We start from the raw sequence: 23,794 nt of genomic DNA, 5'->3' as shown, positions 1-23,794 counted from the left end.
ACCTGACTGTCACAGAGGACACTGCATGTAATGCACCTGTATGGTGAAATAGCAAAAGTCATAGAGGAGGCCTGAAAATTGTGAGTTTGTGCTCATGTCATAGTTTAAACCAGGAAAATGGAGCCACCAGAAGACAGATAGAACAAAACCTCTCCTCCTGCAGAACACCAAGCTGGGACAGGAGCCCAGAGCCTGAAACGGTTCAGCTGTGAAGAGAGATTGGACAAATTGGGGATGCTTCTTTGAAGAAGAGACAGACAAGAAGGGCATGATAATATGATCAATGATCTAGAGAATAGAGACTGGTGGCATCTGTTCTCTCTGCCTTATAACCCAAGGACACCCAGTAAAACTGGAAAGCAGCAAACTCCCACAGGGGAGAGGTGACACTTCATTGCACAAGATGCCTGTAGGACTCCCCACTACCAGAAGATACTTTGGCCCTAGAAATTAGCAAAACTGAAGCAGGTCTTATACATTTACATAGATAATGAGATTCACATGCTGCTGAGCGCAATAACAATTCTAGCAGAGACATTTTTCCTTCTGCCTTGGGAAGAGGCCAATCTCTAGCTCTTAGAAGCCAGAATTGTCTCACATGCTACCACCAGTGCCTGCACTTCCTACTGCGGCATATGATACTGCCTCCACCAGTCCCAGAGCCAATCAGGTCTGGCAGGTCCATGCTCTGACACACCTGGTGACGTGTAGCCAGCACATTAACCAGCTATATACAGAATCTGCAGAGTGATTGGGATCAGAGGGCTCCTGCATGCTGTAGAGAACGCCATGCCTGTCTCTGGATCTGGGTTTCCCTGGGGTTTGGGTCAAAGACTCCATCCAGCTGGAGGGTTTGAGGGCAGAAACTGTAGACTGAAGGAAGGGCCTTCCTCCTTTGGAAGTGAGAAAGCCATGTGGGACCGGAGATAAGCCACTTGGTAGGCAGCTTCTGCCTAATGGTCTGCTCACAGCCATACACAGCAGCTCCTAGGAAGGTTCCTTCACCTCTGTAGCAGGAACACATGCCTCCCAGCTCCCTCTCTAAGTGTCCCCATCCCACACCTTTTTGTGTGAGCATTTTCTGCCATCTGGAAAGAGGAGTCCATCCCTCTGACAGCAAGACCTCTCCCGCTCTGTAAGGCATTCAGCTGAGCACTCCCTATACTAGTGCTTCACACTGCTCCCTCCATTACCCAAAAAGTACCATCAAGATGAGACAGGGCTTCTAGATATCAGAGCTCTGCAGAAAGCTGCCAACAAGCACTGCTTATTAATTAATTGCCTGCAAACCTGCCTTCCTAACAGGCATGCTGAGAAAAGGTGCTATTGATCTGATCCCTCCCAAAGGCACAGCCTGGTGTTGGGGGTGATGTGGGTGATGACCCTCCTCAATCTGCTCACATCCCATTCAAACATTCTGCCCATCTGGGTTTGCTCCTGACAGGCAGGGGCCAGCTGCAGCCAGGGGGGCAGAAGGAGCACTTAACTTTGTTAGCAGCATTTCCTGAGTGTTGGATCCAGAGCACTGCAGCGATTGCTCCAAGACTGTGACAAACAAGTCAATAAACTCAAATTAAATTACAAAGCCATAACAAACAGCAGGGTCAGTGCCTTCTCTCAGAGACACTGGACAGGTTAATAGAGGTTCTACTCCCTGAGCTCTGCAGTGAGGAGACATGCCGCCAACTGGCTTTACCTATCATGAAGAACTGGGAGAGCCAAATCCACTTACCATGGCTGGAGCACAGAGCAGCTTGTGCAGAGCTTCCCCCAAACAACAACTCTGCCACGGTGGGCTGGGAGCACAGAAATGCCTTTCAGCCTTCTCAAGAGCAGAGATAGCATTTTCAGGAAGAGGCTATCCAAAGCTTTGTCACATGAAGCAAGCTGGAGCTGGAGAGCATCTAGAGCCTGTGCCAGATTTGGCCACAGGGAGGGCAGTGCAAAAGGCTCAGGGCTCCTTGGAAAAGGGGATGGAAACTGATCACCCTCTTTCTGCTCCCCTCCCATCTCACTCATGGAGAAGGCAGAGACCGTTGGATGAAAAACTTCTTTTATGAAAAAAGGGTACTTTGATGCTTCACCCAAATGATCTTGGGCTTAAGGATTTGTATTTCTGGCCACTCCTGGCCAGGAATTCTTGCTCTTGGTCCTGACTGATCTCATTTTTCCCTGCTCACATTAATCCCCCCAGCAGATGTAACCAGAGGGCTGCTGGTGGTGTGTGTTCCCTGAGTTTGTCAGTGCATGAAGTTTATATTTGTGCCTACTGACATCCCGTTTAAAGAGACCTCCGTATTCCAGTAAGACTCCTGGGAAACAGCTAGCCTGTCTCCGTATAGCCCCTGCTCCAGGATAAATTTTCCAGACAGATTGGACTGTGGTGATCCAGAACTCTCCAGCTCTGGAGGTGATCCCTTTGTGGGATGGCCTGGACCATTGCTGTGTCCAGTCTGGATTTTGTGCCCACAGGATAAAATGCCCATTTCTTCAGTGTGCCTGTCTGTGGCTATGGTTCCCAGGAGCAGCTTTTTTTAAAACTTCAGGATCTCTGGTCCCTCCACATACCATGTGAGTTCCTCCCATTCCTTCCTCACCTCCATCCCCAGCTCCACCATGATGTTAAACTTCTCAGTCCAGTGTCAGTTCTACTTTTGCCCTCCTGCACTTTCCCCTTTCTCACTTTCTTCTGCTCTTTCTCTCCCATACAGCTCTGGAGCTCCACTTAGGCAGTCCAGTGTCAGTAATTGTCCTGGCCTGACAGGTGATGAGCACATCAACAAAGCTAAATCCAGAGCCACCAAAAATCTGCTGAGACTGAGGCACACTCATACATCCTCCTAGGTTTTATTTCCCAGTTCAGTAGCATCTAATGCACACATCTAGCTATAGTCCAGGGTGTAAACTCATTGCCAAATGCATGGTAATATCCATACTAATGCATAGGAACATATATACGTACTTCACTGCCTGAAATCTGGCTTTGACAGACAGGCATTTTACTTGCTTCTTCCTATCTCAAGAGCAATGAGAGGAATTTTCCCCCACACCTGGAATGGGTTCAGGCTAGGCCCTGTTTGAGGCTATAAAGTCCAAAACATGCGTACATCACACTCCCACACCATGGGCCTCATGCACCCCCCTCAGCACTGTGTGAATAATTCATCACATGCACTAGTCCTCCTCTTTTCTGTTCTTGAATTAGCCACAAGCAGATTGCAGCTTTCTCGAATGAGTTTGTTACTTGGAGTCATTCCTGTGAACAATTCTTAGGCTGTAGCTCGTTTGCAAGCAGTAAATAGCTACAAGCATGAATGCCACTCAGCAGGCCCCACCACACTCACTCCTTCTCTGAGACTGCAGGGGATGGATATCGTGTCCTGCCACCCATGAGATGCTGTCCCAGCAGACGCTGCTCCTACACCTGCTTCTTGGGCTCAGAACAGTGCTGGGGCTCATACCATGCAGCATCCTCTGCAGTTACACTGAGCCTTCAGTCAAAGGATCTCAGACAGCACAAAACCACTAATGAGCCTCCACAGTTTCACAAGTCTTCTCAGCCCACTCCCAGACAGGCACATGCAGGCAGAGAGTGTTTAAGGGCAAGGAATGGGGTGTCAATGAATCTGCTGGATCTAGGGGGTGTGGGAAAGGGTGTTGAGAGGCACTGCTCGATGGTGCCTTGCCTGGGAAGTGCCTAAACCCAGCACATATCAATGTTTTGGTTCTGGAGGATGGGGCACCTGAGTTCAGCCTAAACAAATGCTCCAGGCATGCCTAACCCATCCTGGCTGTGTTGAGCTCAGCACAAAGCACAGCACAGTGGGTATTTCCCAGCTGTGTTGTGGGGGAGAGATTGCCTGCCCTCATGTTAGTCTCCTAATAGCATTCACTGGGGAAATGAAATCCCACTTTGGAGCCCAGTCCTCCAGAAGGGAATTACAGCTCTCAGGAGGCACCTGGTGCCATATGTACTCCAAGGCAGCCACAGCACTTTATGCAAAAGTCAGGCAAAAGGAAGTGAAATGTAACTCTCCCCTCCCTCACAACAGGCATGACGGAAATGTTTCGGCAGTCTGTAGCCAGGCTGACATCTGGGAGACAGAGGCAGTCGGAGGCAGAGCTGTTGTAAGAGATCTGAGGCGGGCTGATCCCTGGGGAAGTGGGGCTACATTTTTTTCTTCACGATATACCAAGTAACAGCAGCTGCATCTGTTGCAAAAGTCTGGAGAGGAGGAACATCCATTTGCTCATCTGCATCATGCACATCCTTTTACGAACAGACTTTACTGACTACCTCTGCGTACCATGCAACAGTCTCCTTCATCACTGCAGAGAGGAGGTTGAAGTTGCTCTCAGGAGCCACGGACGGACGGCTTCCAGGCTGTGAGCAGATTGTGCTAAACACTCTTTGTAGCTATATAGCCTCTGCTCCACCAGCAGGTGATAAAATGAATTTTTTCTTAATACACATTTTCTTCACGACTGGCTAAAGGAGCAAAAACCATCCTCATAATAATGCACTAACCCGTGTATTTATTTCTGATATCTGACCTATCAGGCAACTGCTGAATTACTTCTCTAATTAGTTTTTCCATTCGTGAAGGATATGACCTTCCTCTCCAGAGAGAAACTTACAGATGAGAAACTGTTTCTTGAAGGCAATACCACAAAAGCAGTAGTCATATTGCAGATAAGCAGGGATACAAAGTTCTGCTATTACAGCTGAAATAAAACCATTTTCCTTTAAGACCTAACAAATTTTGTCTACTTCCGAAAAAGGAGAGAAATAAAAAGAAAGATGAAAATAATCTGTTCTTATTTCTGATCTGGGCTGTATATATCAGTGTGATCAGAAAGAGTGTTTGATTTCAGCTTTTTCAGTAATGTGATCTTTAACTCTAAAGAATTTCCCAAATCCAATGCCCCACTCGTGTCTTGCTGCTTGCTGAAGCCGTTTGTGTTTAGCCAGTGTGGCAATCTCCTGCCAGCACCAGCACTAGTCCCCAGCACAGCAGCCACCCTCCTACTGCCACCTGGCCATGCCATTTGTTTTGGTGATTGCTGTGTCTGGCCTCCAGTGCTGATCAGAAAAAGAGCAGGTTGGCCACAAGAAGCTTTTTGAGGGCAAAGACATACCCAGATTCCTTTCCTTTTCCTCCGCATTAAATGTCTTGCCTTTCAGGCCTTCTGAGCAGCCATCAGTTTCACCAGGCCTTCCAGGAGCCCACCCTGCAGGGAAGCTGAAATACCTCTTGTGCACGAGGGAGAGCTGGTCCAGACCATTCCCCAGGTGGCTGGACCAGCAGAACTACAACATGTGATAGAAAAGTGCTTCTTCTACCCCTCACCTTGAGCCATTATCCTATGAGACATTATTTTGTGTAGGATAACAAAGCACATGTAGTGGGAATGACTGTACTCCCAGGAGGATGGAGCCCTGGACACCAGACCTGCCTCCAGTGAATATTCAGATATTTGCTACTCATTGAGACAGCCTTATCAAGGAGTATCCAAATTGGCTCCGTCCCATCGCTTATTCAAGCTTCCCATTCCTGTTCATGCTATCCAGAGCATTCTGGGAGGGAAAACATTGCTCCTGAAGCCCCCATCTGCTGTCTGGGATCTGCTGTCACCCAGTCCCAAGGGCTCAAGGGCTGAATATTTAGAGGGGTACGAAGAGCCTCTGATCACACAACAGAGGAGGGATCTGGGGGAAGACATAACTATCCTCCAGGCCCTAAGTTGGAGTTAGCCCAGTCTGACAGGAGGGTTGCATGTCAGCCTCCCTTCTCTGCTCTGAGGAAATAACCTCAGAAAAGGGGAGAAAACTGTTCCTCAGCCAGGTTTTCCCCATGATCCTCCCAGCAAGGCTGCCTACACCACCCATGCTCATCAGCAGTAAAAGTTATTCACTGCCCTGCTTCCCTGCCCAGCTTTGAGGCTTTGAGATGGAGCCAGCACAGCTGTGCAGGTGAACTGAGTTGCCATGGGACCTGGACACCTCAGAAAAAACATCTCTGGAGCAGAAGCAGGAATAGGCTCTACTTGGCTGTGCCTGAGGGTAGGCTCATTGCCAAGATAGCAGTGTCATGAATGAGGCAAATCAGTGTTGTGGGCAATCTCATCTGCTTCTGCCCCAGATCAAGGGCTCCATCACTGAACAGGGCAGCGAAATCTCAGCATCATGCCTCCACCTGGAAAGTCCCTGTGGGAGACTCCCAAGGAGCACAGTGGATGCTCAAGCCCAGGTCCCATTCAGCAGGCAGCTCTTTTGCTCTGCATTGCTTCTGCTGGCCAGGGAATTTCCCAGAAATAGGATGTTCTCTCCCTGGGCTTTGCAGAGAACCAAAAAGCCACTTTTCCTGATACTTCTCACAGTGCAATGAGACAGCTGGAACAGGCAGACACAAGCTACAGCAAGAGCATCCAGTCCTTCTTTGGACTGTCCCCTCTGTCACAGAGCTCCCACCAGCTCACAGGGTGATACCTTCTGACAGCTCCAGTGGACAAATATCATCAGCTCAGTTTTCACGTGGAAACTTAGGCTCAGCAAAGCCATGTGGCTTCAGCATAGCCACAAAGTCAGTCAGTCCAAACAGCCTGAGGATGCTCTCAGGGTGCCTTCACCTCCCTTTGTCTCTCATGTCTGCCTAGTCTGTTCCCTTGTGGCATATGTGCTCACACATGTGTGCACACTGTAAAGATTCATTTTTCCAAGTGTCTGCAGGGATGCGTGGAGGCACTTCAGTGGAGGATGGTCTCCAGAGAGAGCCCTGCACTCAGCATAGCTGAAATAGCTCACATCTACTCCCAGCTCCAGACCAGGCCCTTTCCTACATGTCTGATGTGTGTCACGTCAGGTCATGTGTCTCCCCTGTCAAGAACTGAGAGGTCTATCTCTGGGAAAACCTGCACGTACTGCAGGAGTTGGAAAATGGAGACCCTCTCCTACATGGTAGCTCTCATAGCAATATTCCCAGGACCACTCCCAACTTCCCTAGCCTCCCTTACTTCCCTCCCAGCCCAGTACAGCCCAGCTCAGCACCCTTCCTCATCGCCCTGCCAAGTTTGCCCTGGTACTGGGACAGGTCCCTGCTGAAGGACCAGTATCCCATACATGAGACTGAGAATCAGAGAGCTGCCATGTCCCCACTCCTTCTCCTGACCTGCCAAGAGACTCCAGCAATCTGCACATGCTTGGGGTGCATCAGGAGTAGCGTGGGGCTGGAGAGATTCTCCAAAGAATGGCTGGAGAGCTCTCTAGAGACCAAAATAAGTGTGGGCTGACTACAGAGGGTGGAGGCATGGACCAGGCATCTGAAACTAAACTGGAAGCTGCAGAGCGAGCAGATGGGCATTAGCAGAGTGGTCAGGGACGGCTGTGGGGGAGGAGGGGGGTGTTAGCACAGAAAGGAGTTGGAAAGGAACTGGCCTAGCTCTGATCTACAGCTAGCCAGCTCGCTGTGCTCTGTGCATTCATGAGCTTTGACATCACTCCTAGATAGTTAAGATCTAAGTAAAACCATATCTGCAGCCTAGAGACATGGTTATTTTGATACTACATCTGAACCTGTCTTAGTGACATGGCCTGGTAGCCCCTGTTTCTACTGGGGAGAGAGAGCATGGATTGGACCATGTTCCAAGCATTGTAATTGCCCAATAAAATCATGTTTCTTCACCATCCAGTTGAATTAGTGTCTGCAATATGTCTGAAAACTTTATAGCCCAGTTAATTGTAAGGCAGTAACAGGAAGGGGCATTATGGCTTTAGAAAACACAAGTTGCACCTGTGTTTAATGATACTATACCATAAGAAGCCTCCATTCAAATAAAACAAGGACTGCTGTAGTGCCCATAAAAGCGAGGCTCTCCGTGTTAAGCAGAGAAGACACTGAGCCAGGGTGCAGCAGGAGTGGGGACATCAGTGCCTGGGGCAAGGACATCATGTAGCTCCTACAGCCATTCAGCATGTTCAGATGACAGCACACATTTCTGTGCCTGCGTCCCAAAGAGCCACTGGCCGATGCTACACCATGTGCCTGCTCTGCCAGCCTGTTCTGCACACAGACTTTGTTCTGCATTCTCCCAGCTAAAGGTGCCCTACATCCACTTGAAGGGGAGCCCCACCACCCCCCATCCTGGCCGCTACATAGTTCCTACCCTTACTGCAGCCTCTTCCCATCACCCTGTCCATGCAGTGAACTGGCCCGGCTCTTCCCTACTGCTGGAAACTAGCAGGGTCCAGACATCCTCTTGTAGCCTTTTGTGACTGGAGTAGCTGCCTTAGAAGTGGGACAGACATAAAATCATGCATGAGTATTCATGAGCAGGATGTGTTCTCTTTGCTTTTGTCCTCAGCAGGAGGATGGGACGGGGGGGCTGGGGAGGGTCCAGGACAGCAGTGCACTGCAAACAGCCCTTGCTGTTTTTCATCAGTTCAGCAAAGTCCTTGTTCACTGCCTGCAGACAGTGGTTCTCAGAATGTCTCCTTTCTCCAGTCACGCTTCAGTCAAATGCTGGAGGAGATGGGGTATCCCCTGGACAGGCTCCAGGATTTGAGGATGAAGCAGTGTCTTCTGGAGAAGGCCTGGGCTTGTCCTCCTTCTGACAGGAGATTTCATCTGTGTCGTGAGTCCTTGCAGACACCTCACGGATTCCTGCCTCAGGGAGTTTTGTATACCAGGACCTTCAGCAAGCAGCCAGACAGTGCCCCCAAGCCCAAATGGCTCCCAGTGACATATTGGCACAAGGGCAACCCTAGCCAAGGACAGATGGGGCAGTAGGACCTATCAAGCAGTGTATCAGTGGCTGTGGTGCAGAGAAACTGTACTCACTTCAGCAGGCCTCAATAGCCCATCCCACCTCACTGTACCTCCCTGCAAGTGTGCATCCTCATCTAGCCACTATAGCCCCCAGAGCCTGGACAAACAAGGGGTACAACAAGGACAGGAGGGCCTGAAAGCTGCATCAGGATCAGTCATGGTCATGGGAAGACAGCTGAGGCTGGAGGAGTGCACTCCTCTGGCACGTTCCCTCCTACAACCCCATGGCAAAGAACGGAGGAGAAATTCAGGGGTACAAAGAAGGTCCAGGCCAGAGTAAATTCTTCCTTCCAAGCAAGAGGAGAGCAATCCTGTTACTTTCTAGCGCCAAGGTCAGTCATCCCCAGAGCAAGCGGGACACCACAGACACCAGTGAATTGTTGTCCTTCACAGGTACCAGCTCCCAAAGTCCTGCAACTGCTGGCAGTGACCATATGTGATGAGCCTCGCATGTCTGACCTGAATATGATTTGATCTCCAACAGTGTATCAACGAGGAGAGGACTCATGGCTGGGCCAAGGGCACTGATTGAATGGAAACCCATAAGAACAGCAATCTCTGTAGAATAATTGCCCTCTTTCTTAGGGTGTAAAGGGTGAGTATTCAGCACCTGCGTAACTGGGTGACGTGCAAATGACAAGCCCTTGACTCTGTTAGCTTTTGTGTTTGCAAGCATGTTGACTGTTGAGAGTAATTCAGCTTGCAGGGAGGAAAGTGAGGTGCAAGTTAATTCATTTAGAATTATATAGGCAATCAATAGAAAATTAATACAATTACATTTCAAATCATTAGTTAATAAAACACCTTTTTGCAAGTGAAATATTAAATGGACATAAATGCTGAGACTCTGAATGCACTGTCCTCACTGGCAGAGGCATCTGTGCCAGGGAAGTGTGCACACACTCCCCTCTTCACCAGTGTAATTTATCAGAGAGACCTTAATTATATATTTATAGTTTACAGAAGTGTCAGCTAATTGTATAATGCTTCTCACAAGCCTATTTCAAGGCCTTGCTTGCTGCCAGTGGGGCATTGGTTATTACTGAATTACCCATAGCTGTGTTCCAGAGTGCATTTAGTGGATCTTCTGAAAAACACAAGCCTCAGATTTCCTTGCCTGACACATTAACTAGATGTAGGGACTTTTCCATGTATAGTACAGCCAGAAAATGGAATGGAAAAAGCACTGCTTTTTGTGGAGACTGGTGTGATCCTCCAAAGCAACCTGCACAAAAAAACAGGCCAGAGGCTGAATCCTGAGCCCCTGGGCACAAGAGGACAGAGATGAGAAGCCCTTAGCCCCTCACTATTAATGTTACCAAACCACTACACGATTCATTTCCAAGGTTTCCTTGGGCTGTGGAGCAAGCAGCTCCATGCAGAGAGCCACTGCCAGCCCCACTTCAATGTGGAGGAGGCTTGGGCACAGAAACAGGTCAAGGTAGGAAGGTAAGCCGAGGTGGGGAGCAAAGGCTGGTGCTTCAGGGAAGTGGGGAGCCAGAGGTCAGTTCAGGCAGGGGCACAAGTCTGGGGCTTCATTCAGGAGTGTGGAGGATATGCCCGAGCACATGAAATAGATGGGGTGTGCAGCAGACATGGGAGCAGGTGATAGACGGAAAGGTGAAAGAAGGGCCACATCAACCAGTGGTCCCACCTCAAACTAAACAAACAATCATCTTTCCACCCTCATTCCCCACTGACTTCATAACACTGACGTAACAGGAGAGAGACCCAGGACTCACTGACAGCTCCCAAGGAAAAGAGTGTCAGTGATACCAAATCTGCCAGCTCCTTAATTGAGCTATTCATATTCTTTATTTCCAGTCTTACTCTTTCTAAGGTCTGTTTCCATCACTGGCTCTTCTTTATATGTTTTCCTGATCATATGAATACCTGTCACTTATCAGAACTGGTGTCCCAATGTAAGGACTCACAAACTGCAGGCAAGTGACCTTGTAACCTTCTCTTTAAGCTGAGCAGATGGACCTTCTTTTGTTTCCCAGAGTAAGACAGGTTTTCCAGCCTTCTGTCCTTCCTGTAGCTCTTTTCTGAACATCTTCCAGTTTGTCAACATCCTTATTGAAGTGGCAATGCAGTACTTGGCTGGAGGATCCAGTCATGGACTCATTAGAGTGGAGTACTGCTGCACAGAAATGAGATAATGTACTTTGCATGAAGTTGGACAGTTGCACAGTGAGGAAGTGAAGTTAATGAACAGTAATTGCTTGCTTGCTTGAAAAATGCAATATTGAATATCACTTGTATAGTCTCTGCATGGTCCTGAAATGGCAGGAAGGCACCTCAGAATATGTGAGTAAGAGAATAACCCACATGGCTCCTGGTGAAGGGGGATCAGTATCATAATGCATTCAGTGTCTCTGAGATAATGGATTCGGAGCCCTGTTCTGCAGCCTGTCTTTCCATCACACTCCCCCTGACCTCAGAGTGCACTGTGAGACTGAATGGCTGCAGGACCTGGGCCCTCGACAGCTTTCAGAAGAGTGATAAAAATAGGAAGTGAGATCCAGGGAAGCTTCTGTTACAGCAAAGTTCTCCCATAACCACTGCTATAGGTTTATGTACAGATCCCTAAAAGAGTGGCAGATAAACATGTTATTAGGTTAAATAAAAATAAAATGAATTCTAAAAAGCGTTCTGAAATTCATGACATAATTAAGCTATTAATTTAATGGTATTTATTATTTGGGTTGGAAATTCACATGGGTCCGCATCTCATTCCCTTTATTGAACAACGAGCTCATCATACACAGTCATTATGCATTTTCATAAACATTTGATGAACAATAACTGTGAGAAACATAAAATATTGTTTTTGTCCTTCAACCATAATGACCATATGGAGATGCGTTTTGCATTGGAGTCAGCAGTTGCGGTACATCCTAGCTAATAACAGCTCTTGCTATTTTTACCATTTACAGCACAAATTCAGCCCTTTATGGGTGAGAGAGGGGGGGAAAAAAGATTTAATCTGCAGGGTCTTTGGAATGATTTGTAAGAGAGACGCTGTGCCTACATTCCTCTGTGATACAGTATGAGCTATAATTACTCAGTATTCTGGACAGCTCTCTTACAAGATGTCAATTTATGTGTAATCGGAGCGAATGCTGTAGCTGGGGATGTTTCAGGCCTCTCCCCCCACACACAGACGTAGTTTACTTAGGTTTATAAAGAAAATATTTTACAATGTGCTGGAGCAAGGTCTTGCACCTGAAGTTGGTCTGTCAGAGGGCTGGTGGCTGAGTAAGAACATGGCCTCATTCACTTCCAAAGGCCACATGACTCAGATTGCCGGCTTGTGTGGGCGCCTTGTTTTGCTTGTGCTCACTAGGATGGGGATCAAGCCATTTAACCTACCAGGTTAGCACCCAGTTTCCCTGGGCTCCCCTCACTTCATCTGCCCTGTGTTTATTCTCAGTCTTTGACTGGCACAGAAAGGACTCTGGTACCACACTGGTGAGGACTGGAGGCCCATGTCCCCATGCGCAACAGCCATTATGCAGCACGGCAAAGCAGACTATGCAGTGCTCCTGGAAGGCTGTCAGCAGTAAAGCTCAACATGGAGATGATCGGGGCTGCAAAGCACATTTCTGCTAGCACCAGGCTCAGCCTGGGACAGCACCAGGCTGCGTGGACCCACAGGCTCCTGCCAGATGCTCAGGCCCTCCTCACAGCAGAACATGGGACTGGCTGGGGACATGTGCTGTGGCCTTACATCCATGGAGGGGGCAGAGGACACCAGTGGTCCAAGGGGGCTCAGCAGCACTGCCAGGTCTTACAGTCATGGCACAGCTCCCATGATTTGGCAGCAGTTTGGATCAGTCCAAGGTGTCAATGGCACTGGCACACTGATTTCCCTGTAAGTAAGTGGTCATTGTCTCTCAATGCTGTCAATAGAAGCAAAAGCAGGAAGGCAGCCACCCCATCCCCACGCTGGGGCCATGCCTGCAGCTGCCTCCCAACCTTGGGGCAGGGACACTGGCATCTCAGCTGGCCTCGCTTTCTCTGGAGCATTTGTAGGTCTGTCTCAGACACAGAGCAGTCTGCCACAGCCCCCCGTACTGCCCACAAGCCAAGCAGTGCGAGGAGCGTGCATCCACCATGAACCCTCTGCACCAACAAACTTGCTCCCCTTCCCTGGCCTTCTCTCCCTGTACAGCAAACACCATGGCTCCTGGCCTCACTAGCCTGTGCCTCCCAGCCCCTCTGCTCCTCTGCTGCATTTCAGCTCCCACATGCCCTGAGAGGCCCCAATTTCTTTCAAAGACCACAGCAGAGACACTGTTTTGCTCCCCATAATATCCTCCCCTCAGGTTGGATTTTAATGCAAGCCTGAAGGTATTAAACACAGAGCTGGAAGCCTTCCAGAGTGGGTTTGTACGGCAGCAGTGCCTGGCCCCACTGTCGGCAGAAGTACTTGTGAAGTGAAAAGATACCACTCCATGTCACAGCCATCCCTCTAAAGGTGCCTTGCCCCACGACCCAGGGAGGCCCATGCTCTGAAGCAGACCAGTTTTGCCTAGGTGGCAAGGGATTCTGCAGAAGGTGCCAGTCTGGATCCTATTTCCTCCTTTCCTTAGTCAGCTGAGTCCATGCAAGAGCTCAGAGTACCAAGAGAGATATGGTTTGTACCAGGACATCTCAGAAAACCTCACCATCACTCTCAGAAATGCACCACCATGGTCAAAAGGCAGGAGGCTAACAGAAATCACAGCAGAAGGTGCCCCTGCCTGCCTTTCCTCAGAACAACACACCCAGCTCTCCTGTCCGATGGAGACATGATGGGGCTCAGCACTGGCTGAGCAGAAAATCAGCCCGAAAGGAATGCGAGGCTTAGGCAGAAACAGGCTTGGATGTGTCTAGCTCACCATGTGAAGCATTAATAAAGTTTTTCCCAGGGCAAGACATGGAGTCAGACACACCACTTCCCCTTCAGCACAGAGTCCTGGGCCAGTGTCTGCCCCACATGGATTTATGGCTCCCTGCGCTCGTAAATGTCAGCACTGCAGGTGATGGATGCGGGAGCTGGGAAACGCTCCCCCTCAACTTTGGAAGATTTCTTTATTTTTTCTGATCTTTTACAACAGCCATAAACCAGCTGCTGATTAGTGACGGGTCTTAAAACTTTAGGGAAAAGCTGTTGAAATCAGCTTTAAGTGCTAAGCTTCTCCGAAAGCAGAGCAGCTTAGCGGTTTCCTTTTGAGGTCACATCTGTGACGTGTGGCCCTCCAAGCCGCAGCCTTTGCAATTGCAGGTTTGGGCACCCCTTGCAGCCCTCCCGTCCCAGGGACCACGGGCCAGTCCTGACCCGTGTTGCTCTCTCCCAGGACGCAAGCACAGGGTTTTGCTAGTGCCATTCAGTGGGCTGGGATGGCAGAGGTGGATAAGTGACTACTTTGAAAGATGCCTCAGGACTGTAAAGTGGCTCAGCTCACACAGGCACCCCAAGCTGCATCCACCCAACTCTGCTGCAGTGTGAAGTCAATTATGGGACCCATCCCTTGGTACCTGTACAGATTTTCACCCAAAGCCTCCTGGAGGAGAAAAGTGGTTTTAGTTGTGTTTGGTGCTTGTGGAGAAATGGGGCACCAGAACCCAGCAGGTATCCCAAAAGAGCACCACGCCTGGTCCTGCCTGTGAGCTGGAGCTCCCGCCCTCCTCCCAGACCCAGAGGGAGAAGAGGGGAGGCAGGACTGCATGTGATGACTGGCACCACTGGCTCTCGTGGAAGAGCATCCAAGCATTCCAAGGCATCGCTCTGGGCCAGTGTGAACCCCACAGCGACTCGCAATTGCTCCCCACTGCCCAGCCCTGCTTCAGAGATCCCAAATGATGGCCAGCACCAACAAGAACATGGAGTGAGAAAGGCAGTGTTGGAAGGACCTTCCCAATGGGACTGTCCCCACTGCCCCTGAGGACATCATAGGACCTGTGGAGGCCATAATTTCTGAATGTGTGCATTTAATGAGTAGGCTATTCGCATCAGGTTTCCTCACAAGTTCATTGACTATCATTACTGCAGAGGTCACTCTCTTTCTTTGTCTTTTTCCCTTGGTTGATGCAGAACTTCAGATTCTGAAGATTTAGATTTGGGGGAGGAAGTTGTCCTGTGGTGGCTCTGACCCCTCAGTCCTCACAGTCCCTGGCTTCCTCCCATTTTCCAGTCCTCTGATGAGTTCTTGTCCTCAGTCCCAGCTGCTTTTCATGACTTGACCTTGCCTTGGCCTGGCTGCTAGCAAAGGGCCATATCGCATAGCCATGGGCAGGCTGCCACTGCATCCTCCCTTGTTTTGTGCACCTCTGCCTTCTTGGCTCAAAGGGTTTCACAGAGTATGCAATTTCTTTTACCCACATTACATCATTAAAGGTAGCATTTGGATGGATGGATCGGGGGATGGAGGTGTGGATGGATAGATAAACAGACTGCATCCAGACGTTCTCCTCTGGCTAGAGAACATGTGCCATTTTGGGTGCCTTACGAACATAGGTGATAACTGGTAATGACCTACTTATCTTACATTCGATAACTGGTAATGACCTACTTATCTTACATTCCCACCCTCCCCCTTCCCATTACACCTCCGTGCTGTGCATAGCTAGCATCAGTGCATGGGAAAAGGATGCCTGTGCATGGAAAGGGACTGTGAGACATCACAGCTGCCTGGTGGAGGGTCTCACTCTTGCACTCAGGATTAATTAGTCACCAGGTTGAAGCTCAGGAAAGAATCTCCCCCAGTCAAAGTGGTGAGGACTGCTGGGATGTTCTTGCCTTCTTCTCTGACGCATGCAGTGTTTGTGAGGTTCACTGAGGCATTTCCTCCTGCCAGGTCCCTGCTTGCTCCCTCAGTCAGGGGCAGGGAGAGCTCTTTCTGCATGATTGCTACATGGACCATCTGTCCCAAACCAGGGCTGGGCACATTCTATCCCTTTTCTGCTGTTTCTCTCATGAACAGAAGTTAGTGAAGATTTATCATAGCACTAAACCTCAAATTGAGCACATTTGAAAGAAGAACAATTTATTCATCAAAAATATAGCTTCATTTTAACTGCAATTATTCTCAAGTTAAGGTCTCATTCAGCAAGCAGTTGACTGAATAAACAGCAACTTTTATATCCAAACCATTTCATTTTGATATTCTACTGGAAAAAATAAATACAGGAGAACATAGACTACCCAGACAACTTTTGGAAAGTTCCCTCACTTTTTTTCTGCCAAGTGGTGGAACTCAGGATTTAGGGTGGGGGCAGGTACTCTAGTCTTGATTCCGACCAATATGGAAGAACTGGTTGGGCTTCTAGAGAAGCAGTATCATGTGGGTAATAGTGATCACAATGTGGTTCATTTGTTTTGACATTAAAAAGAAAGAGAGTATCCAAAAAAATACACAGTTGGCCATACAAACACAAGCTTAACAAACTCATGGGGATGCTTCACCACCAGCAAGAGTCCCTTGGGAAAACATCCTAAGAAAAAAAGAAATACAGGTGTGCAGGAGATTATTAAAAGCAAATATGTTAGGTGCACAGCATCTAAACTCCCAGATGCAGAGGAAGAATAGGACCACAGTAAAAGACTAATATTGCTGCATCAGGAGCATTTTTAGTGTCCTGAAAATCAAAAAGGAGTCATGTAAAAAGTGGAAATGAGGATATAAGGATGAGTGTAAAGGGATAGCTCAAGCACATAGGGGTAAAATGAGCAAGACTAAGGAGCTACGTGAATTGTAATTCACCAGCAAGGACCATAAAAACAACAAAAGAAGTTCTAGAAATACAGTAGAAGCATAATGGAGAGCAAAGAGAGTCTACACTGATTACTTGTAATGGAGAGAGGAAGCAAAGAGATTACATAGAAAGGACTGAAGCATCCAGTGTTTTCCTCACCATGGTTTCCATAGTATAAGGTTGTGATCAGTACCTAGGACATTTATCTTTAGTTAGGGCATAGGAGATTAGGCCAACATAGGAAAGGAAGAGTTATAGGATACTGAGATAAGCTAGATGTATTTTAGCAATCAGGGATCAAGAAAAATGGCCCTGGAAAATCTAAGCCATCTCTGAACTATGAACACTAGTTTCTGATATTTTATGAAGGCTCAAGAGGTCCCAGAGAAGTGTAGAAGTCAAATATAGCATCTCTCTGTAAAAAAGGGGCTAGAGAAGTTGGGGGGTTACAGACCAGCCAGCCTGGCTTCAGTTCTTGAAAAAATTTTGGAACAAATTGTTGAACAATCCACTTGTAAACACCTAGAGGACAATAACGTGATATAAAAAAAAAGAACAGTCAGCACAATTTTATCAAGAACGATTCATGTCAAGGCAATCTGATTTCCCTCTTTGCCAGGGTAATTGGTCTAGTGGAGGAAAAGGAAGCAGGGGATGTGATACATCTTAAGCAAAGCCTCTGGTGTTGCCCTATGTGACACTCATAAACAAGACAGGGAAATACAATCTGAGTGAAAACCCTGGGAGGCAGGTAAAACTGACTGCAAATTGGTGCTTGAAGCAAAGTCAGCTGTACTTCCCTGGGAGGCTGAGAGCATGCTGCAAAGGGTTTTGCGGAGGTCTGTCCTGGGTCAGGTTTGACTCCTTTTCCCTTTAGGCTTTTGGGATTGACAGGAGAGCCAAAATGTGTGGGTGAAATGCAGGTGGGGAGAGTTGTAGCATGTGGGAGGACAGGATAAGTTCAAAACAGCTGGGCAACCCAAATACACTGGCAGAAATTCAGCAGTGATAAGTGACAGGTCTTCCTTTGGAAAGGAGGACAGGGACCAACTAGGCAACAGCGCTGCAGAAAAGGCAAAACCTCCCAGGATGCATTTGACAGAGCACCTCTGTAAACACAGCTGGTGAAACAGCCCCACTGCTCACTACCTCTGAGAAGTGCTGGGTTTTGAGCACTGTATCTTCTGAAAGATGCAGCAAACGGTGGCTTGTGGAGAAGACTGCTACAGCTGGCAGAGCAGGCCCTGCTTTCTCCTGCTCAGCCCTGTGCATTTCTCACCTCTCCCAGACCTAAACCCCATCTGAAGGATTGACCACCCGCTGATTCTCCCACCTCTTCAATATATCTCTGAAGTAAAGCAATTCCTCTGAGTTGAACAGAATATTTCAGGTGATGGGAAATGCACGGTTTTGATCAAAGGACTATTAAGAAAATATGTATGTGTATATATATATAAAAAATATATATATAATATATTCCTATAAAAAGAATCTACTGTTGTTTTTCACTTATAGCTCATGCACTAAATTACAAATTCAGTCCTTCCTCCAGGCCCACTCCTGAGCCTCCTCCCTTTAAGCAACGATCACCAACAGCTTCAGCTCAGCCTGCCAGCTTAGCCCGCTGGGGCAATGTGGAGGGGCAGACATGCAAGGAACACCAGCTGAGTGGGAATTTCTTCACCACCATTCTTCACCACTGTTCTTTTGGCTCTTACAAAGGCCCAGCGAGTTACCACTTGCTGCAAAGTGTGCAGATTCTCAGGTCTGCACACACGTGAAGTCCTGACACGTTTCAGGGCAAGCCAAGTCCTTCTACCTCTGCACACGGCGCTGGCTAACCCTCTGCTCGCTGCAGAACCAGGGCCGTCATGCCAGCTCCCGTCTCCCTTTGGCCCTTGCTCACTCATCCCATTCTCAGAAGAGAGAGGGACTGGTCAGGGCCAAGACTGCAGATCGCTGCCTCAGTGACAATGTTAGGTAGGCAGAACAGCTGAGTCCCAAAAACCCCAAAGAGCTGCTCTGCTCCAAAAAGAGGAGGGATGATTCCGGTTGGAGTTCCCAGTTTAAGCCAGTAGAGTACAGCTCCTAAGACGGGAACCGTCCACATCCGTAGACAGCAGAGGGGTGAGCTCTATCCCTCCACATCTCGCCCTCCTCTTCTGGACAAGCGCTTTCTAGAGTCACCCTTCAAAAAGCTCTTTTCTGGGTAGCCGTGCTACTTCCAAACCAATGACTAATGTTTGAATACACCCCGCAACATTTGCTTCCCTGTTTCCTCAGCCGCTGCCAAAACCTGAAAAATACCAGTTTTCAAAATAAAATATTACAGAAAAGCAAAACGATGCATTCTTGGAGTTCAGTGTTGTGCACAGCAGCCCCTCCTTCCAAAAAGCCTTGACAGTTTGGACCAAGAGGAACATGTGATTCTGCAATGTTTCTTTGGGTGAAAAAAAAAGACAGCTTTTATTTTTAGAATTTTTAGCAGCCAAATTGTTATCAGGCTGTCTGTGCTCTGCTGAGCAAGACTACAGCATTGGGCAGAGCCAAGATGAGTTTACTCACAGAGCAAAATGTCATGATAAAATTGGGTTTAATCAGAAACCCAGCATCCTTCCCAGAAAAAAAAAATGGACAATTTACATACTCTTTATAATAATTGTTGTTATTGTGATCCCGTGATGGGCAGGGAAATGTGGCTTTGGGCCTGAACTGCTGTCATCTTTGGCAATAAGCCAAGTCCCCTATCGATGCCCTGTGGTGACACTGAACAGCCAAAGGGAAGTCTGGGGGATTATTTCTCCTTTTTCATCCCCACCAACACCCAGTTTTCCCTTTCATCTCTGTCAGTTCTCTGCAGGTGGAGATGCTTCAAAAAGTGACAAGGTTGAAAACGGAAACATGGAAAAAAGACAAGGAGGAGGTCAGACCATCTTTTTATTTCTCATTGTTTTCTGGTCTTGGATATTTGCTCCATCTTTCCAGCGTTCAGCAACCTCATTATAGAATTACTGAATCTCTGAGGTCAAAGGCAGCTTTGGAGATCACCTAGCTCAACCCCTCTGCTCCGAGCAGGGTCACCTGGAGCAGGTTGCTTAGAACCAGTGTCCAGCTGGGTTTTGAATATCTCTGAGGATGGAGACTACACAACCTCTCTGGACAACCTGGTCCAGCATTAGACCATGCTCTCAGTAAAAAGTTTTTTCCTATGTTTAGGTGGAATTTCTTGTTTCAGTCTGTGCCCATTGCCTCTTGTCCTGTCACTGAGCACCACTGAGAAGAGTCTGGCTCCATCCTCTTGACACCCTCCCATCAGATATCTACACATATTGATAAGATCCCCCCTCAGTCTTCTCTTCTCCGGGCTGAACAGTCCCAGCTCTCTCAGCCCCTCCTTGTATGTCAGACACTCCAGTTCCTTAATCAACTTCATGGCCCTTTGCTGGACTTGTGCCAGTAAGTACATGGCTTTCTTGTACTGGGGAGCCCAGAACTGGACACAGCACTTCAGATGTGGTCTCACTTATCTTTCCGGTAAAGCTATGGCCCTGCAGTAATCACTTACATTAGAGAGCCAGGCTGTGGGAAGTGTCCTCGAGAGACACTTGTAAGCCCTGACAGTTACTACCTCTGCCTGGCTGCCAGGGCAGGGCAGGGCTGGCACGTTCCAGCAGGGCCAAAGGGACGCTCTGCACCCTGTGCCAGTTGGGATGGTGCTGCCTGGGACAGGGTAGCGCCCTAAGGTCCGTGCCAGTCTGAGGAGTCACCCTGCAAGGGCTGGGAGGGAACAGGCAAGCACAGGCTGCGCAGTGCCTGCTGAGAGCTGCAGTGCTGGCACATGGCACCTGGAGAGGCTTTGCAGAGTCAGTCCTTGACATGGACTTCCAGGCACGTCCCAGGCAGAATTTATTGCTTCCGATCCCTCATAAATGCCAAGGCTGTGTATGATGGATGGGCTGGGAGGTCCTCCCAGGATGCTCTCTGTAACAGCTCCAGCAACTTTCCTTGGTGCGGCAATAAACTGCCATGGCTGTTCTGATCAGGACCAGACACGCAGAGCTGGACCTAGGAAGGAGCATTTTGGGAAGGAGACCTGTACCAGCCAGACCCCACCAGGGCCAGTGCAGCATGTTCCCAGGTGCAGGGCTGCTAAACCTGCCTTGGTCTTGCTGGGCACAGCTACACACGCACGCACCCCTACATCCTCCAGCCCGCTGATAACTCTGCCCCCCAATAAACACCTCTCACTGTGACCCTGCATGAATATTCCTTGCACGCACACTCCCAGCACACAGTCCCATGTATGGACACACACACACACACACACTTTTGCACAGTTTTGTATGTACACACAGACACACAGACACTTCCTCACACATACAAGCACTCCTGCACACAATACATGTGCACACACATACAGTCCCCTCATGTACCACCCACATGCCCACACATTCATCCCCCATATGCACACACACACCCACACATATCTCTGCACACCCCATACATAAGCACCCCCACACCCCTACTCATACACTGTACGCACACCTATGCCCATACATCAACACACACAGCCCCACACAGTCACTCACATACACCCCGCTTACACACACCCACATATGCACATGCACACACACTGCCTGCATGGGTCCAGGCTCCCCCATGCTAGTGCACACACGCACACGCCCTAGCATCGCCCACGAGGCCCCTGAAGGCCCTTCTCTCCCAGTAAATACTGTGGTGGAGTAGGCAAACAACATGCTTTGGAGGAGAGTTTCTTCAGAGACACTTGGCCCAAAGAGCTACCGTTCCCTGTGTCCATGAATGGGGCAAACCCAGGTGTCCCCAGCTCACCTCCCCTCTCCAAGCACACTGCCAGGAGCCCTTTGCTGCTGCTAGACAGGGAAGACACCACAGTGAGCAGATGCAGCCATTGATCCTCCCCGAGGGCACCCTGGGATTTCAGTGCCTCTCGGTGCGTCTACACCAGGGCTCCAGGAGCACGTGCCAGCTCCCTGCAGTCCTGTGATTGCAGGTGGGAGTGAAAGTAGAATTTTGTCCACAGGACAGTTGAATGCTCCTTCCCACATGCACCACAGCCCCTGCCAGCTGCAAACTCCAGGCTGCAGGGGAGATGCAGTGCTCCAGAAGGTTCCACTCCTTCAGGCTGCAGGACAGGGGGCCAAAACACGCTGGCCATAGCACAGCAGCTTCACAGTCATCTTGAGTTTTCACAGGGAGGGAATGGCCCAGCAGTGCCCACAGTGCTCTGCTGAGGGTGGCCAGATGTCAGGTCAGGTCACTGCAGCAGCCTGAGGGCCTAGAAGTAGGATAGCTTCAAGTGAGCAACCATTGCAACAGAGGCCTACGCCCTGGGGTCTTGGCTGAAGAAGAAGATTACTCAGAGTAACCAGAAAGGACAGCAAGGAAAGCCCCTTTGCGGTAGCTTGACCACAAGATTTCAGCAAATTTAAACTTACTGGAGTTTTAAGCAGTCTTGCTATTTGCATGGCGTAGAGAAGTGCACAGAGTTTTTGTTAAAACATTCCATGCATTTAAAGCAAGCCTAAACTGAGAGTTTGCCCGTGCCTTTGAAAACCTGGAGCAGCAAGCTGTGTCCCTCCAGCCAGGGGCCACGCAGGGAAACCGGAGCGAAACCGGAGACAAGAGCTTGGGGAAAACCTGCACCCTCCCTCCAAGGAACATCGGAGGCCACCGAGGCCCCCCCGAGGCAGCCGCGGGCTGGGAGGAGGTGGCCCCCCGCCCTCCCGCCGTGCCCGGCAGCAGCGCCGCGCTGCTGGGGGAGGCCGGGCGACGCCTCCCGCCCCCCGGCCCCGGCCCCGGCCCCGGCCCCGGGCGCGGCGCTCCGCGGCGGGCGAAGCCGCAGCGCCACCTCGCGGCGCCGCGCTACTGCGCGCCCCGGCTGGGGAGCGCGCCCGGGGGGTCGCTGCCGCCCGACGTGCGCCGGGAGCGCGCCTGCCCCCTGCCGCAGCTCACGGCGGCCGCTGCGTCGCTAAGGGGCGGCGGGAGCCGGGCGGGGGGCTGGCAGGGAGCCGTGCCCGAGCCCTCCGCCGGGGCCGAGACTGCGGGCGGCCTCCCTCGCAGAGCTGCTCTCGCCTCCTGCCCCCCCCCGTCTGGGGCAGCAGGTTCGGTGCAGGTAAACCTGCATCGTAAGATTGCACGGTAGCCAGTGCTGCCTGTCTATTGTCAGGTCCTCCCACCTTGCAACATACGTCCCCGCATCCCAATTCATGGTCTTTGCTGGCTGCTGTGTACCCAGCACCTTATCCCTGCAGCCCTGCGTCCTTCTTCCCAATCCTATCAGTACCTACCACGCCACACCTAGCACCCTGGCACTGGCACCCCAACCTCGCAGGCACCCCATCCTTCCTCCCTCTCAGACTGCACAGGAACATGGCCAGTGGAGGGAAGAACAAGAGACCACCAGACCCATTGTCTTTGCTGGTGGTAGAAATGGAGACAGGCATCATATTCCCATCCAGAATAACCAAGGTAAACCCAGCAGGCCTCCCAAAAGGTACAGCTCATGTTGTTCATTGCCTCTCCTGTTCACCAGTAAATACCAGCAGATGAGCCCAGGAGAAGCAAGGTCCTCCAGCCCCTCCACCGCCATGCTGGTTGGATTGTTCCCTCCCTTGGCATGAACACAGCAGACTCTTCTCTCCCTTCCCACCTATCCCCAGAGGAAGAGACCCCACAGGTTTCCAGGAAATGGGCTGTTTTCAGCTGGGTTCATAGATGCAGCTGATGTCTCACCACTGCTGGTCTCAGTCCCGCAGAAGCTGACTCTTATCAGGCCTGGCTCCACCCTCGTAGGGGCAGAGCTAGCAACCAGTCCGGCCTCTCCATACCGTTATCCAAAAAGAATGAGGAGAGAATTGGCACCTGCTGAGTTGACAGTCAGCTCTCATAGCAAAAAGCAGCACTGGGACCAGTTCAGAATGGCCTGTAGGTGCTCCATTACTGGGAAGGGGTTGGGGCCAGTTGGGATGAAGGGCAGGCTCTCTCACTCCAAGACCCCTCACACATTTTTTTTGTTGGAGCTACATTTCTGATTCTGGGTTAGCAACACGCATCAATTCTCCAAAAAGAAAAACACAGGGGACAGGAGGTGTCAGTTTTCCCAGGAGACATGGAGCTGAGAGCAATCCCACATGAGGTGTAGTGAGGGCAACCTTGAACTTCCCTCAGAGAGGGTTAAAGCACCT

The sequence above is a fragment of the Dromaius novaehollandiae genome, chromosome 17 (assembly GCF_036370855.1).
Source record: "Dromaius novaehollandiae isolate bDroNov1 chromosome 17, bDroNov1.hap1, whole genome shotgun sequence".
NCBI lineage: Eukaryota > Metazoa > Chordata > Aves > Casuariiformes > Dromaiidae > Dromaius > Dromaius novaehollandiae.
Note: the sequence above shows the minus strand (reverse complement) of the source record.